Genomic DNA, 18804 nt, shown 5'->3' with positions numbered 1-18804 from the left:
TTTTCATTATGAAAATATGAAGATAAGCACTCTGTTTCCCTGTCAAAGGGAAAGACATAAGTCTTCTGGTAATGACATTACTTAAAAAAAATAAATATATATTTTCCTAGCTGAGTGTTATAGCAGCACATTACGACAAGATAGCTCCCCCAATTATTTTAAGTATTAAAAATTCAGGCTTGAAAAGCAGACTGGCACAACTCAGATAGGAAATACAGCTGGAGTAAGATTTATTAATGCATCCTTTTCACACTTGCTCTTAGAGTGAATCATTAGAAGTTTTCAATGATTTTAGCCCTTCGTTTTTTTTTGTTGTCCAGTCTAGAAAATGACAAAAAAAAAAATACTTAACCCGCCATTCACTTATAATTTACAAATAAACTAGCTGTTGTGTTGGATTTGTTTTTTCTTAACATTTTTAAAGACTCACCACATCATCTCTTGCTAACAGAACTTGTTTGATGACAACCTCTCACCAACACTGGGATAAAACAGGTGCCGACTTCAAGATGGCACTTGCCATCTACCTCTACCAGGATTAAATCATGCGGTACTGCAGCTGCTGACCTTCAACACTCCCTGAAAGGAGTTCAGGGCAGAGATCAGGAGCAAGGCACTCTGCTCTGGGAAGAACTGGCAAAAAACAGTTCTTTATGTAGTTAGACATTTACAGGAGAAGATTTTAAGAGCCCAGTTCCTGTATCTCTCTGTATCTAGAAAAGCACTTAAATCCTTCATGGTGAAGTCTGCTTTTTATGACAAGCACCAACCTTCTGCAAAAAATATGTGTTTGATTGCATGTTTGATTCCCCCTTCACCAGAACCACATGTATACCGAACCGCATGTCCCACCCCTACCTGCACCGTCCCCCTCTTTGGAGCAATTTCTCAGAGCTGTCTCCCAGACTATAGTCCTCATTTTGTCCCAAATAAAACTTAGCTCATTACTCTCATGTTGTGCTTTTTTTTTTTTTTAATTGTCAAAGGTGAGTCTAAGGAGTCTTATTCGTGGAAGATGGGATTTCCTTTCTACTTAACCACATAAAAATAGAGAAAGATGATTGAAGAAACCACAACATAGCTCATTGCCTCTGTGAGGCGTCAGGTTTTCAATTAACCCTTTCCCGACAGAGACATTGGGCTTTTCTAAAAAGTCTTGCAGTCAAAGATATAAATTAAACTCTCAAATACTGCTGCACTCAAGGAGTGGGGCTTGTGAAGCAAACTTGTCATCATAGTTTTTAAGTTGCTAAGTCATATAAAACTCTTTTTGAGATCCCATGGACTGTAGACAGCCTGGCTCCCCTGTCCATGGGATTCTCCAGGCAGGAGTACTAGAGCTGGTTGCCAATTCTTTCTCCAGGGGATCTTCCAACCCAGGGATCAAACCTGAATCTTCTGCATTGGCAAGCATGTTCTTCCCCACTGAGCTACCAGGGAAGCCCCAAGTTTTTACATTCATCTCAAGTTTATTCTTACTTGGTAATTGTGAAGAGGAACTAAGATTTCAGATACCATTATTTCTTTCTGCAGAAATGATCATGAAGATCAATGTGGGTTATTCAGGGCATCCCATTAAGTGAAAGAAAAAAAAAAAGTGGCTCAGCTGTCTTTGGTAGTCGGCTTACTCTGTGGATTTGTAAAGACTCAGATAACTCAGCTTACAAAGCTGACAAAACAAGAACTTTTCATAGGATGGAATTAACTCCTCTTTCATTCATAAGAGGCTAAAATATCGACATCTCTATATTCATCCCACTGACAAATGAATAGAAATACCACAGTGCTTCCTCTCTCTGGTTTTGACACATTGCTATGGACTGTACATTATCACTTTCCAAGGTAAGCTGTGAAATGATTTTTTTGGATGGTGTTTATCTGTAATTCAGTAAGTGTAGGCCCGAGACTGGTGACTTTCTATAGATTCACTCGAATGAGAATAACCACACTCAACAATCCCAGGAAAGGTCTGGATATGAGACAAACTATCCAATTACCATGAGCAAAAAAGAAAACCTCCAGGGAAGTGGCTGAAGCCTAGACATCCTGCTGTACTCCTGCTTGCTGTGCTCCGTGGAGGGTGGCTCAGCTCCAGCCTTGCTTGCTGGGGCCTGCTCTGTGGCTTTCTCAGTAGAGAAGGAAATCTAGGTGAGGTGAATCAGCGATCGTAAATACCTAGAATAAAGCTAAGCCAGGTTCTGGAGCTCCTTGTTTTTAGTCACTAAGTTGTGTAAAAACTTTTGCAACTCCATGAGCTGTAGCCAGCCAGGCTCCTTTGTCCCTGGGATTTCCCAGGCAAGAATTCTGGAGTGGGTGGCCATTTCCTCCTCCAGAGGATCTTCCTGACCCAGGGATCGAATTTGTGTCTCCTGTATTAGCAGGCAGATTCTTATCACTGAGCCACCAGGGAAGCCCCTGGAGTTCCTAGCATCAAAGAATTGACTTTGGCAATGTTATAAGCTAAGAAATTAGGGGTACTCAACTGTACAATTTTAACTTATCAACAAAATTCTCAAGGGCAGCCCTGTCCTTTCTCTACCCCTCAGCTCCCACTCTTAGAAAATTTAAACTTTGTTTCAGAAGTTAACAATTACAACTAATAGCTAATAGTGGGAGGAAGCTGATGGCAGGTGCCCTCAGGTTCAAAAGGTCAGTTCAGACTCCACTGCCTGGAAGATTACCTGATGGGGGCCTTGGGCCAGGGTAAGGTTGCAATTCAAAATGAAACCTAATCTTCACTCATCATCAGACCCAATGAGGTTTTAAGGGAGTATCTGACTTTATGATCCTTCTGTTGAAGGAGGACAGGAAAGATTTTGGTCTTTTGGGGATTTCTGGCATGCCTTTCTTCCTGGTTGTGCTAAGGGTACTCTGTACTCACAGACGTTGGTTGCTGGTTCCTTCTGAAGTCACAGTCACACACTCACACAGGATGGGCCAGGGCCTAAGCCACTGTGTGCCACCTAACATCGTCAGGCACTAGAGTGATTTTAGACATATCCAAGACACGGGGGACCACTTAGCCCAGACAGCCAGTCGTGACTTATCTGCCAGAGACACTAACCTACCCAGAAGTGCAGTGTCCTTGGACTCCATGAGTTTGAACTTAATGGCAGGCTTTATAAAACAAACAAACAGTAAGAATCCAACGTCCTCAAAGCCATGAAGAACTGACCTAATCACTCTGAGTTGGTATCCCTGTTGGAGACCTTTATCTTCTTTACCTACAACCAAAAAGTAAAAAGGACTGAAACCTCTAGCAGTCATTGCTTGGCCCTCCAAATGTCTTCCTAAATCAGCCTTGTTTGGTAAGTGAAATCGCAGCTGAAAGGGGTCAAGCCAATGCAGTGGGCATCACAGCATGGGGAGGAGGTCGAATTACTTTTGCGCTTCTGCTCCCAGCCCTTTACTGCTGGCCTGCTGCCAGAGTCCAGCCCTTGACCGAATACCAGTGACTCTATACAGAAAGCCCCGCACAGTAAATTCACCTACAGTGAATCTAATTTGGGTATGTAATAAAAATCAGTTTTGCAATAAGGATAATTTTTTTAGAAGCAGAAAAAGGGTATCTTTTTCATTTAGTTGCATTTCTTGCAGACTGCTTTGAAACCCTGAGCATGGAGGCCAAGGTCCCAGGCTCAATTTATATATAAAGGCTGGTCAGTTTACTTTGGTCCAGAGCCATAAACTGTACCTCCATTCTGTAAATATACTCTGTCCATGTGCCATTTTATAAGCACATTTTACAAATCAGAAGGGGCTTCCCAGGTGGCTCAGAATCCACCTGCAATCCAGGAGACATGGGTTTGATCCCTAGGTTGGGAAGATGCCCTGGAGAAGGGAGGGCATAGCAACCCACTTCAGTATTCTTGCCTGGAGAATCCAGTGGACAGAGGAGCCTGGCAGGCTACAGTCCACTGGGTTGCAAAGAGTTGGACACAACTGCAGTTACTGAGCAGGCATGCCCTCACGCATCAATCAGAAGAGTGAGTTGGCCTTCCCTGGTGGCACAGTGGTAAGAATTTGTCTGCTAATGCAGGAGACACGTGTTCGATTTCTGGTTCGGGAAGATTCCACATGCCGAGGAGCAACTAAGCCCGAGCGCCACAGTTAGAGCCCGTGCTTTAGAGTCTGCGAGATGCAGTTACTGAAGCCTGTGTACCTGCAGCCCGTGCTCTGTAACAAGAAAAGCCACCTCAATGAGAAGCTAATGCATTGCAACTAGAGAGTAGCTTCTGCTTACTGTGTCTAAGAAAGCTTGAATGCAACAACGAAGACCCAGTGCAGCCAAAAATAAATAAATACGTCAACTTAAAAAATAGTCACAGTCTAAAAATTGAGAGTTATGTTTTATTTGGTGGGAATTTTGAGGACTTCAAGCCCAAAAGACAGCAATATCAAGTAACCCTGAGAGAACTGCTCTGAGGATGCGGGCAGTGGGGTGGGCATGCAGAGGGAGGGATTCAGGTTACGGAGAAGTTTGCAACAAGGGGCAGGTAGGCTAAACATCAAAAGACTATTGTTAACTAAGGAGAATCAACAAGCTCAGACGTGCAGATGATACAACCCTTATGGCAGAAAGCGAAGAGGAACTAAAGAGCCTCTTGATGAGGGTGAGAGAGGAGAGTGAAAAAGCTGGCTTGAAACTCATTCACAAAACTAAAATCATGGCATTCAGTCCCATCACTTCATGGCAAATAGAAGGAGAAAAAGTGAAAACGGTGACAGATTTTCTTTTCTTGGGCTCCAAAATCACTGTGGGCAGTGACTGCATTCATGAAATTAAAAGATGCTTGCTTCTTGGAAGGAAAGATATGACAGTCCTAGACAGTGTTTTAAAAAGCAGAGACTTTGTCAGCACTTTGCTGACAAAGGTCCATATAGTTGAAGCCATGGTTTTTCTAGTAGTAGGGATGTGAGAGAGCTGGACCATAAAGAACTGATGCTTTCTAATTGTGGTGCTGGAAAAGACTCTTGAGAGTCCCTTGGACAGCAAGATCAAACCAGTCAATCCTAAAGGAAGACAGCCCTGAATATTCATTGGAAGGACTGATGCTGAAGCTGAAGCTCCAATACTTTAGCTAGCCACCTGTCCATGGGATTGAAGACCCAACTTATTGGAAAAGATCCTGATGCTGGAAAAGATTCAAGGCAGGAGGTGAAGGGGACGACAGAGGATGAGATGAGTGGATGGCATCACTGACATCATGGACATGAGTTTGAGCAAACTCCAGGAGATACTGAAGGACAGGGAAGCCTGGTGTGCTGCAGTCCATGAGGTCACAGAGAGTCGGACACAACTTAGAGACTGGACAACAGCAAGGAAAATCAGATATCTCAAGTTAAGGAATTTAGCGCTCTTCTATGAGTGGGAAGATGCAAGAGCCTGGGCTCACTGAAATCATTCCTTTCATATTCATCTCGGCTATCTGGGGCCAGTACCCTGCGTTTTTCACGTCCCCCCTCTGCCAGATCCTCGGTGATTGCTGTAGGGAGCAGCTGCAGCCTAATGGCTGCCGGATAGCAGGTATTGTTCTCCTTTGGGCCGGAATCGCTGATGGCTGTGATATCCTTGTTTATTGATATGGCAGGAAATACTCCATTTCTCAAATAGTTAGGTAAATAAAGAGTGGGTTGCTGACAAATAAGAATGCGTTGGCACACACATTATCAGCTCCATATGAAGTATGAGTTTTAAAGCACCTTTTATGGGTAAAGAAATGTTTTGGTATGTGACAGATTGTATTTTTGAAAGAGGGCAGCAACAAGATTTCCCATCCCATGTGTTCTTGCGGTGTAACTTTGACACATGTCGCACTGAGGGAAGGAGTCTGGGATCTTAGTTCCCTGACCAGGGATCAAACCTGAGTCTCCTGCACGGGAGGTGCAGAGTCTTAACCACTCGATCACCAGGGAATTCCCTACTCTGTGACTGTTTTGACCAATAGACTGTAGTAGAAGTGGCCCCGAGTTCTAAGGCTGGTTCATAAAAGTCTTCAGCCTTGCTTGCTGGGCTACTCACTCAAAAAGTCTTTAACCACCCTATAAGGAGTCTGCCACGCTGTGAGGAAGCACAGCTCACCCATGTAGAGTGGAGAGACCATTAGAGAGTGGTCCTGTGACTATCCAGAGAGAGAGAGACAGAGGAGGGATGCCTAGCTGATTGCTAGCTGCATAAGCCCACTGTGGTTTGTTCTAGCTCTAGTCACGATCAGACTCCAAACTTGAGGGAGACCCTGAATGAGAAACAACCAGGTCCATGCCAAATTCTCACCTACATAGACTGCAGAAGATAAAATGATTGTTATTTAAATAAACGAGGTTTTGGGGTGATTCGTTTAGGAATCAATAGATAATGAAAAAAAAGTTAGCGATTTGTCTCGTGACTACTGTAGTGCACAGATTGGGTATCTGTGCAACTGAAAAGAAATCAAGGTGGTTAAAAGACCTTGAACTCTAGGCTCAAATCCCAGACCTGCAACCATATGATGTTGAGCAAATTATTTTCCTGAGCCTCAGTCAACTCATTTACAGATTGGCGATCACAACGGTAGTAACTTCACACAAGGTCTGTGGAAGGATTAAATTAATTCATATTCATAAAATGCATAGAAGAGTACCTGGCAGAGAGTAAGTGTTAGGAGGAGGATTCCAGGTTAAATAGGGGCCTGAAGCATATATAATTTAGTTTCTCTTAAACCCCAATATGGGCTTCCCTGGTGACTCAGCAGTAAAAAATACTAGGGACATAATAGTAACCAGGCATTCTCCCTGTCTTCCAGGAGCTTGTACACCACAAAGGAAGGCAGGGAATAAACAGAAATTTACAAATGAGTCAGATTATTTTCAGAAACACCAGTCTTTAGGATACTCTCATTCATTGAGTAAGGAATATAAACTGGTATTCCTGGAGAGACATCTGGCAACGGCTATACCAAAATATCCTTTAAAATTTGCAAATTGTTGGAAATAGTGATTCTACATTGGGCGATTTATCTAAAGAAACACATAAGCATTCAGAAAACACACACATTTAGATATATGTTATTATTGTAGCAAATAATTTAAAATACAAAGTTGTTTAATAATGAGCTGCTGCTGCTAAGTCGCTTCAGTCATGTCTGACTCTGTGCAATCCCATAGACAGCAGCCCACCAGGATCCCCCATCCCTGGGATTCTCCAGGAAAGAACACTGGAGTGGGTTGCCATTAGCTAAATTGTGGCTAAGTATTATGCTGTTATTAAAATGATCTCATATTCACTACCATGTAAACGTCTTCTCCAAGTCTAGTTAAATGAGAAAAAGAGATCATACAAGAGTGAGTATCGAACTTCCCTGGTGGTACAGTGGATAAGAATCTGCCTGCATCAGGAGACATGGGTTCTATCCTTGGTCTGGGAAGATCCCACCTGCGGCAGAGCAGCTAAGCCGGTGCACCACAATACTGAAGTCCGTGCACTCCAGAGTCCATGCTCCCCAACAAGAGAAGCCACCCCAATGGGAAGCCCACACTCGAGGCAACTAGAGAGTAGCCCTGCTTGCTGTAACTAGAAAAAGCCCCCCCGAAAAAGAATGGGTAACTACGTGAGTGAGAGAGAGAGCACACCACGTCCTGGCACGTTGTTTTTCTGAGTGGTGAAACAACAGTCAAATTTTGAGGAGTTTTTCTTCCCCTGTCATCTGAATTTTTTACAGAAAATGTCATATTTGTGCTTTTTTAAAAGAACAACTACATTTCACTCAGGACTTGCCATTTTCTTGAAGAGTAATAAGCCCGTCTCATTAGATGTTTCTATTTGCCCTCACTTCTTGGTGCACCTTCAATAAAACACGTATTTGACAAAGCACCCGCTTTTGCCGACTTGGAATCGCCTTCTGGTTTGGATGGAGTTGTGTGGGAAGAGCAGGTGAAGTGCAAGTTTGTCCACCAGGACGGGACACGAGCTAAGGTGACACATGCTCTTCCTAGAAGACCCCTGACCTTCCACAACCAGATCCATGGATGGAGCATAACCACCACTGAAGTGGTATAAAATGCCAGATCGATAGAGAATAACACATCAGCTCTGTGGTTTGGGTGGCTGGATTTCCTTGGAAGTCACAGTGTCCACCCCAGTCATCTTTGCAGCTCTCACCCTTGTGACACATGCCACTATTCCAATTGATGGGGTGGCGGGTGGGATAGAAGCTTTTCGTTCTTCAGGGATGGAATAAGAAGCTTAACTTTTGGGGCTTATAAGTATTGAAAGTGTTCAAGTTAAGTAGATTATGTCACATGTCCTTCCTCTTTTCTTCCTCTACCTCTCTCTCATTTCAAACAGGTACTGTTTTCTTGACTTGGCTTTATTCCTTGGCTTGAATGAGATGGACAGAATCCAGTGTTGTCCACTCTTAGCCCTCTCCAACAGGAAGGCTAGGCGATCAGGCTGCTTTGCACCTCTGGGCAAGTGGGCGCATATCTGGCTTATCTGGAAAGGCCATTTGCACCTGTAAATACCTGCACTCTCTCTCCATACCTGGCACTGATGCCAGCATTTCATAAGAGATTAATGACTTTAAGCTATTCAAGAACTCCACCTTATTAAAAATGCACATGAGCAAAATCACACATTGGATCTGCTCTGATCACTTTATCAGAAAGGAGTTTATAAGGTCTTTGCCATGATCACCTTTAGCTGAAAAACTGGACAAGAGACCCAAAGTATCAGATTTACTGTGAGGAACCTTTAGCAGGTAGAAGTACAAATTCAGAGCCAAGGTCAGTTCCTGTGGACACCTGAGAGAAACAGTCTGTCTCAGGGAGAATTCCAGTGTTATCAAGGGATGACCTCGGAGAGCAGAATGAGGAGCATCTTGGCAAGGAAACTTTGGAAAGATGTCAAAGACAACTACGTTCTTCAGACTGCCCTCCCCTCGGCGCTCACTCTCCACATTGGAGGCTGAGGGTGCCATTTTAAAGAATTTTTTCTATGCGAACCATTTTTAAAGCTTTTATTGGATTTGTTACAATATTGCTTCTGTTTTATATTTTGGTTTCTTGACTGCAAGACATGTGGGATCTTAGCTTCCCACCCAGGGATTGAACACTCAGCCCCTGCGTTGGAAGGCAAATTCCCAAGGGCGCTGTTTTAGAGGCTTATTTCCATAGCTGAGAGGCAAGGCTCTCACCCCTTCCTCATACCCTTCTCTACAGAAACCTTGCTTCTAGGGTACCCTTCAGTGGATGTTCTTGTTCTGTGGAGCAGTATCTGACCGGCCGTGTCCCTCTCACATTAAGGGGTGGTGAGCTATGGCAGCCTACTTAACCATTGCCACCGTTTTAGCGATCCTTGCAAATCCATGTCAGATGTAAATATTCAGCTTTAGTTCTGGGATAAGTCTTGCAAATGGTCAAAGAAGGAAAATAATCTCTGCTTGAGTTTTGTCCAGCAGCTGCTTCTAGGCAAAAGGTTTCACTGTTTCTAATATGACACATGGTGCAAGTTTGTATGAAATCCATGATCTGGTACTGTGTCAATCATACCCCAAAGTTAGGCTAGGGCTCTTGGGCCAATGGCAAGTTGCCAGAGGTTTAGGAATGAAGGAACTTCAAAGATGGAAAAAGGCCATGCACAGAGCTTTGCCAAGCCTTCCTTCGCTCCAGCTAGTAGAGACTAAGAAAATATTATTTTTAAAAGCACATGCATACACCCTAAGAATACAAAAGTCATCTGCCTTTCTATTCTGAAAGAGCAATCAATTTTCCTCCAGAATCTCTTTCTGTCTTGACTTTTGAATTTTTATGAGTGTTCTGTTGAATTTTGCTCACACTGAGTTATTCTAGAAAATCATTTTTAAGTTATTTGGGGGTGGGTGAGTTGGCATCCATAAAACTCTAGTTTTCCTTCACTTGTGATTAGGGAATAATTTATGTGCTGAAGGAGGCACTGATGTGGATTTTGTCCAGGTAGAAAAGTGAAAAGTAAGCTTCACTGAAGGTTCCGAGAGCTTTGTTGCCCCTGAAGGGGCATGGATGCAAAAAGTCAGATTTGAAAGCAATTACCCTTTTCAGTACTTTGGCTATCTACTGAGAAGAACCATCTCATTAGAAAAGACCCTGATGCTAGGAAAGATTGCAGGCAGGAGGAGAAGAGGACGACAGAGGATGAGATGGTTGGATGGCATCACTGACTCAACGGACATGAGTTAGAGCAGGCTCTGGGAGATGGTGATGGATAGGGAAGCTTGGCGTGCTGCAGTCCATGCGGTTGCAAAGAGTCAGACGTGACTGAGCGACTGAACAACAACCCATTTCAGGCACTTAATAATGGATGAAGAAATGTTTATTAATTAACTGCAAGATTGGAGATGGAGAATAAGGCTCAAGAAGTGTAGAAATTCTAACTCCTATAGAGTTCACATCAAAGAACTTCGTTGTCTTTTATATTCTGCATGCATGCTAAGTTGCTTCAGTCCTGGCCAACTCTTTGTGACCCTGTGGACTGTAGCCTGCCAGGCTCCTCTGTCCACGGGATTCTCCAGGCAAGAATCCTGTAGTGGGTTGCCATTGCCCTCTTGCAGGGACTCTGACCCAGGTATCGAACTCGAATCTTTTACATCTCCTGTATTGGCAGGCGGGTTCTTTAACACTAGCACCACTGGAAAGCCCCTTTTATATTTTATTTAGGATTTATTTGAGCTGTGGTTCTCAGAGGATCTTATTCTGGGACTGACTTTGGATGCGTCCATGTACTCATTTATTCATCCATGTATATTTAAGAGTACCTTTCCTAGCCTGGCACTGAACAAATACATAAAACTTTAAAAGGGAACAAGTTGTCATTTGGATATAATGTTAGGTGGATCCTAAGCCAGCAAATGACTATATTTTTCTGTCCCTCCCCAACTCAGTGTGAGTACAGCAACTGTAGCATCTATCCTGGCTTTTGACTAAATTGGAAGCCGTGATTGTCCTCACCATGCTTCGTGCCCTCTGCAACATATTTGTTTCAATTCTTCAGCATAAATCAGAAGGCCTTGCTTCTCCTTCTAACAAGCAGAAAGGATTTGTCTCAATTGAGTCTGTATAACAGAATACCCTCAAGCCTGGCATGCTGCAGTCCATGGGTTCCCAAATAGTCGGACACGACTTAGTGATTGAGCAACAGCAACAAGGAAAGAGGGTATCATTCTTTGCTTTAGTTACAATTTATGAAGATGGCTGCCAGTTCCCCCAAATTTTTTTGGGGGGGACAGCTACAAAAAGGGGAAAGGGACTTCCCCGGTGGTCCAGTGGTTAAGAATGCTGGGGACATGGGTTCGATACCTTGTCGGGGAACTAAGATCCCACATGGTGTGGCACATCTAAGCCCTCGAGCCACAACTGCTGAGCCCGTGTGCCACAACTGGAGCATCTGTGCACTGCAACAAAAGATCCCATACGACACAGTGAAGATTCCACGTGCGGCAACTAAGATGCAACAAGACCAAATAAATAATTTTTTTTTTTTTAAAGAGAAGACAGTGTTGTGTTTTTGAGCATCTTATCACCTTCTATGTGTGGGTGACCATTTAGAAATGCGTCCAGACATTAGTGCTGGTTTTGTCACAAGAGAAAGAACTAGATAGTCTCTGCTCTTGAGAAATCTGTGTGCAGGTCAGGAAGCAACAGTTAGAACTGGACATGGAACAACAGACTGGTTCCAAATAGGAAAAGGAGTACATCAAGGCTATATATTGTCACCCTGCTTATTTAACTTATATGCAGAGTACATCATGAGAAACGCTGGACTGGAAGAAACACAAGCTGGAATCAAGATTGCCAGGAGAAATATCAATAACCTCAGATATGCAGATGACACCACCCTTATGGCAGAAAGTGAAGAGGAACTCAAAAGCCTCTTGATGAAAGTGAAAGTGGAGAGTGAAAAAGTTGGCTTAAAGCTCAACATTCAGAAAACGAAGATCATGGCATCCAATCCATCACTTCATGGGAAATAGATGGGGAAACAGTGGAAACAGTGTCAGACTTTATTTTTCTGGGCTCCAAAATCACTGCAGATGGTGACTGCAGCCATGAAATTAAAAGACGCTTACTCCTTGGAAGGAAAGTTATGACCAACCTAGATAGCATATTAAAAAGCAGAGACATTACTTTGCCGACAAAGGTCTGTCTAGTCAAGGCTATGGTTTTTCCTGTGGTCATGTATGGCTGTGATAGTTGGACTGTGAAGAAGGCTGAGTGCCGAAGAATTGATATTTTTGAACTGTGGTGTTGGAGAAGACTCTTGAGAGTCCCTTGGACTGCAAGGAGATCCAACCAGTCCATTCTGAAGGAGATCAGCCCTGGGATTTCTTTGGAAGGAACGATGCTAAAGCTGAAACTCCAGTACTTTGGCCACCTCATGCGAAGAGTTGACTCATTGGAAAAGACTCTGATGCTGGGAGGGATTGGGGGCAGGAGGAGAAGGGGACGACAGAGGATGAGATGGCTGGATGGCATCACTGACTCGATGGACGTGAGTCTGTGTGAACTCCGGGAGTTGGTGATGGACAGGGAGGCCTGGCGTGCTGCGCTTCATGGGGTCGCAAAGAGTCGGACACAACTGAGCGACTGAACTGAACTGAGAGTTTTAGGTAACAATTGATGTGCGTTTTTTAAATTAATTTATTTATTTTTGGCTGTACTGGATCTTCATTGCTGTGAGGCCTTTCTGGGGGCGGGACTACTCTCCAGGTGTGGTGTGTGGCCTTCTCACCACAGCGGCTTCTCTTGTTGCAAAGCACGGGCTCCAGGGCCCTTGGACTTCAGTAGCTGCAGCATGTGAGCTCAGTAGTTGCTGCTCCCAGGCTCCAGAGCACAGGCTCAATAGTTGTGGTGTGCGGGCTTAGTTGCTCTGTGGCATGGGATCTTCCTGAATTAGGGATCGAACCCATGTCTCCTGCATTGGCAGGCGGATTCTTTATCACTGAGCCACTAGGGAAGTCCCAGATGTGTTTCTTATTGTAATGACTTCAGTGAAAGAAAAAGACAACTGCTTAAGAAAAACAAAATTGAAAAGAAAGAGTTTGTGCTACCCTATTGGTAATTTCCAGCTATATTATGTTCACGAATCCAGAATTGGGAAAAATATCTTCTAAAAACTACAAGTTACTGAGAAGTAGCGTTGGTCTTAAACTTTTCCTTTCTTCCTGGATTGAAGGCTGGAGATTCTGAAGTTGTTCTCGAAATTTACCCTGCTAGTTTATAAAATGCTCTATTTTAACTACGCCACAGGGCTGGTGAAAGAAACCGTTCAACCAAAAAAGCATATGGATTTGATAACCCACCCTGGAAAATCAAGGACATCTGTTTTTTTGCTGTAAACATTTTCCTGAAAGTCTAAATATAAAGCATGGCCCAATTCATTAATATTTTGGAATGAATTGAGTTATGTCGCAATAGAAATGGGTGGTGGGTGGGGTTTTTTTTGTAGTTGAAAAGATAAAAATTTTCACATTATCAGTTAAAACCACATTAGTAAGAAACATTTTGAAACTTGAATTTATTTGAAATAAATATGGTGGCAAGAATTCAAGCAGAGAAAACTCCTCAAAGATGGAGATGTGCATTTTTAAGAATGAAAAGAACCACGTACGTTGGAGATCATTTGCTGATATCTAAAGTATTCCTAGATTTTTATAGACTGTACTTTATTTATTAGAAGTGACTGTACAGTTTTAATTAGTTTCACTATGGTAGAATTAGCTTCATTGACGTAGATTCACTCCACTGCAAGATGAACAGCAGCCTTATGGCCACAGATTTCCAACATAAACTGTAATTCATCAAAGGCCAATACAACTCTTTTCTTTGTAGCTGGGTAACCATTTATGTTTGAGGTGAAGATGTTAATATGGAAATTTTGTGAGCAAGGAAAGAGGACGAACACTATCATTCTAATTTATGACCTTTCATATAAGGCCAAATGTAAAGGCAACTTCAATTGTTTTATATCTCAGGGCCAGCACATAGCAGATGTATGAAATTTGGAGTGTTAGACATAAACTTTTATTACCAAATTATAAATAATTTCTCCCACTTATACGGTTCACCTTTCAAGTTCATCTTGATTAAAACACAAGGGCAGCATCACACCGATTTCACTGAATTTTACAGCTGAGAGAGGTTTTCTAGAGTTCACAGTGAAGCATAAAGCGTAACAGCATTTGGAAGACTTTCCTCATAGGAGTTCAGCTCCTGAGCCCATCTCCTCTGAAATTCAAGTTATATCAAAATGATGGCTGATGACGCAGGAACATTTATTTAAACATCTCAAATGTTATATCTGAAACCAAGTTCCCATGATGTAGCATACTTCCTATCATTGGGTAAAAATAAAAGGCACACTGCCTTTCCTGAGAAATTTTCCCATCAGTCAATATGCTTCTATTACTTCTCAGAAGATACTCAACAACTAGCATATTTTTCTTCTTGTTGATTTAACAATTTTCATATCCCATGACAAGAGGTAGATAACAGTGGTCCAAATACCCCACACTAGGATGTGACAGGTGTTTTCATTGTCCACCCTGAAGCTGCAGGTGGAAGCCAGCACCTGATAAAGTTAATGTATCTCTGGAACAAAGATGGTCAACATTACTAGAAGCAGAATGCTAACGTAGATATTAAAATCTGCTCTGGAGACTGTCAACCACCCCAGTTTCACGTTTGCATCTCTCGAAATCCCTCTCATCAACATAATATACAATCAACCACACGTCCACAGGGCTGTCGGGTGTTTCATAAAATAAGTTAGATATGATATTGTTACTCGACTGGGTTGGTTTGCCCAAGGCACAGCGAGCCAAATGCAGAGATGCTGAGGTTTCCAGCAGAGAAAAGGTCTATTCACAAGGCAGCCAAGAAGGGAGAACAAATGTTGAAACTGCCTTCCTCAAAGGTGAGGAACTCAGGGTATTTATGGGATAAAGTGGAGGCATGGGGACCCTGGGGAGAGGTGATCAGAGATAAGAACAAGGGGAGATGACCGTTATTCTCCACAGGTGCAGCTACTCTACAGACTTCATGAACCACTTGTTCAGAGAATGGCAGCGCCGCATGCTTGGAGGGTGGAGATTAGGGTCCTCTGATGTCCAAAGAGCACCTATCAGAAACTTTCGTTGTTGTTCTTCAGTTGCTACGTTGAGTTCCACTCACTTCGACCCCATGGAATGTAGCCCACCAGCCTCCTCCGTCCGTGGGATCTTCCAGGCGAGAATACTGGAGTGAGTTGCCATTTCCTTCTCCAGTTGGAAACTTGTGCATGCCTAATGGGAAGGTCAGTGGTCCTAACCAGTCTTAATTTACTTGAACTGAACACAGCTGACTCTGAGTTTCTGAAAAAACAACTGGGCTAAACATCTTATCATTTAGGCTACCTGACATCTGGAGGACACGCAAGTTTTAAAAACACAGCAAGCTTGACCGATGAAGGCAGGTGACATTTTATTATTTATTAATGGCTAACTGGTGACTGACTTTGATTTCCATACTTTCTTTGATGCACATAGAACACTGAAGAACATAATCTTTCAAAGGCATAGGTACAAAGAACTATAGAAGTCTGGAACAAAAAAGGTGGCCAAAGTTCATCTCAGTATTTTTATCCTAGCATTTGCCTATTTTAAGACTAATAACTTTAAGACTTCCCTGAAGTCCAGTGATTAAGACTTCACCTTCCAAAGGGCTGAAGGTTTGCTCCCTGGTTGGGGAACTAAGATCCCACAGAGCATGCAGTGTGGCAAAAAAAAAAAAAAAAAAGAATAATAACATCAGGAAAATGAGAAGACAAGCTATAGTTTGGGAGAAAATTCTTGCAAAAGACATATCTGATAAAGGACTGTTAGCTAAAATACACAAAGAACTCTAAAACAATCTTTAAAAATGAACAATCTGAATGAAAATTTGGCAAAAGATCTGAAAAGACACCTCCCCAAAGAAATTGTACAAATGACAAATAAGCATGTGATGATACGTCATTAGATGCAAATTAAAGGTCCGTCTAGTCAAGGCTATGGGTTTTCCAGTGGTCATGTATGGATGTGAGAGTTGGACTGTAAAGAAAGCTGAGCACTAAAGAAGGCTGAATGCTGAAGAATTGATGCTTTTGAACTGTGGTGTTGGAGAAGACTCTTGAGAGTCCCTTGGATTGCAAGGAGATCCAACCAGTCCATCCCAAAGGAGATCAGTCCTGGGTGTTCATTGGAAGGACTGATGCTGAAACTGAAACTCCAATACTTTGGCCACCTCTTGTGAAGAACTGACTCATTGGAAAAGACCTTGATGCTGGGAAAGATTGAAGGCAGGAGAAGGGGACAACAGAGGATGAGATGGTTGGATGGCCTCACTGACTCAATGGACATGAGTTTGAGTAAACTCTGGGAGTTGGTGATGGACAGGGAGGCCTGGCGTGCTACAGTCCATGGAGTCGCAAAGAGTCGGACACGACTGAGTGACTGAACTGAACTGAACTGGAAAACTGCAAAGAGATACTGCTGCTGCCGCTAAGTCACTTCAGTCGTGTCCAACTCTGTGCGACCCCATAGACGGCAGCCCACCAGCTTCCCCCATCCCTGGGATTCTCCAGGCAAGAACACTGGAGTGGGTGCCATTGCCTTCTCCTACTATATACCTATTAGAAGGGTCCAAATCCAAAATACTGGGTACAGCAAATACTGACAGAGGTGTGGAGCAACAGGAACTCTGAGTCATCCCTGGGGGGAATGTAAAGTACAGGCGCTTTGGAGGACAGTTTGGCTGCTTCTTACAGAAGCAGACAGACTCTTATCAGACAGTTCAGCGATCGCACCCCTTTGTATTTACTCAAGTGAATTGAAAACTTATGTCTATACAAAACCCCACACAGACGTTTAATAATAACTTTATTCATAACTGCCAAAACTTGGGAGCAACCAAGATGTCCTTCAATAAGTGAACGAATAAACTGTGATATATCTAGACAATGGAATGTGGTCCAGAGCTAAAAAGAAATGAGTCATCAAGCCATGAAAAGACATGGAGGAACCCTAAATACATACTACTAAGTCAAAGAAGCCAATCTGAAAAGGCTACATACTATTTGATTCCAACTTTATGATACTTTGGAAAAGACAAAACCATGAAGACAGTAAAAAAAATCAGTGGTTGCCAGGTGTCAGTAAGGAGAGAGGGATGAATACATAGACAAGGCATGGATGATAAGAGATGTGAAACTGCTCTGTATAATACCATAATGGTGGATGCCCGTTATTACATGTTTCTCAAAATCCACAAAATAGGGACTTCTCTGATGGAGGAGCTAAGATCCCATATGCCTCATGGCCAAAAAACCACAAGCAACATTGTGACAAATTCAATAAAGACTTTAAAAATGGTGCACATCCAAAAAAAAAAAAAGCCCACGGAGTGTACACCACCAAAGTGAACCCTAATATAAACTTGGGGTGAATATGATGTGTCAATGTAGGTTCATCAATTCTTGCAACTAAACTCTATGAGCTAAAATAAATCATATTATGTTTACGACTTTAAAGCTCCTTAATAAATTAATGTTTGTATTCAGGGTTTTGAAGACTTGTTCTACTGGATTCAGTCAGTTCAGTTGCTCAGTCATGTCCAACTCTTTGCGACCCCATGGACTGTAGCACGCCAGGCCTCCCTGTCCATCACCAACTCCCAGAGTTTACTCAAACTCATGTTCCTTGAGTCGGTGATGCCATCCAATCATCTCATCCTCTGTCGTCCCCTTCTCCTCCTGCCTCCAATCCCTCCCAGCATCAAGGTCTTTTCCAATGAGTCAGTTCTTCGCATCAGGTGGCCAAAGTATTGGAGTTTCAGCTTTAGCATCAGTCCTTCCAATGAATATTCAGGACTGATCTCCTTTGGGATGGACTAGTTGGATTTCCTTGTAGTCCAAGGAACTCTCAAGAGTCTTTTCCAATACCACAGTTCAAAAGCATCAATTCTTTGGTGCTCAGCTTTCTTTATAGTCCAACTCTCATAATCATACATGACTACTGGCAAAACCATAGCTTTGACTAGACGGACCTTTGTTGGCAAAGTAATGTCTCTGCTTTTTAATAAGCTGTTTAAAATAGCTTTGGACATAGCTTTTCTTCTAAGGAGTAAGTGTCTTTTAATTTCATGGCTGCAGTCACCATCTGCAGTGATTTTGGAGCCCAAAAAAATAAAGTCAGCCACTGTTCCCACTGTTTCCACATCTATTTGCTATGAAGTGATAGGACCGGATGCATGATCTTAGTTTTCTGAATGTTGAGTTTTAAGCCAACTTTTTCACTCTCCTCTTTCATTTTCATCAAGAGGTTCTTTAGTTGTTCTTTGCTTTCTGCCATAAGGGTGGTGTCATCTGCATATCTGAGTTTATTGGTATTTTTCCTGGCAATCTTGATTCCAGCTTGTACTTCATTCAGCCCAGCATTTCTCATGATGTTCTCTGCATATAAGTTAAATAAGCAGGGTGACAATAAACAGCCTTGATGTACTTACTCCTTTCCCTAATCTTACTGGATTAGTATTCCAAAAAAGTCTTAGACATGTTTTTTTTTGTTCAGTAAAAGATTCTAGCTGAGTGGGTGGGGGTACTTGTAAAATATGGAAAGTTACTCTGTGGGTTAAGGAAGCCAGTTCTAAGCTGCTGAGGGAGTTCTGGGTGCAGCCACATTTTGGTAAACCTTTTGGGCTTGTGAACTAATTCATGGTGTCCAGCCTGTTTGTCTCATGGAGCCCTTACAGATCTATGCCCCTTGGAGAAGGTTACAGTCT

This window comes from Bos indicus, chromosome 17 (assembly GCF_029378745.1).
Source record: "Bos indicus isolate NIAB-ARS_2022 breed Sahiwal x Tharparkar chromosome 17, NIAB-ARS_B.indTharparkar_mat_pri_1.0, whole genome shotgun sequence".
In the NCBI taxonomy this organism is placed as follows: domain Eukaryota; kingdom Metazoa; phylum Chordata; class Mammalia; order Artiodactyla; family Bovidae; genus Bos; species Bos indicus.
Note: the sequence above shows the minus strand (reverse complement) of the source record.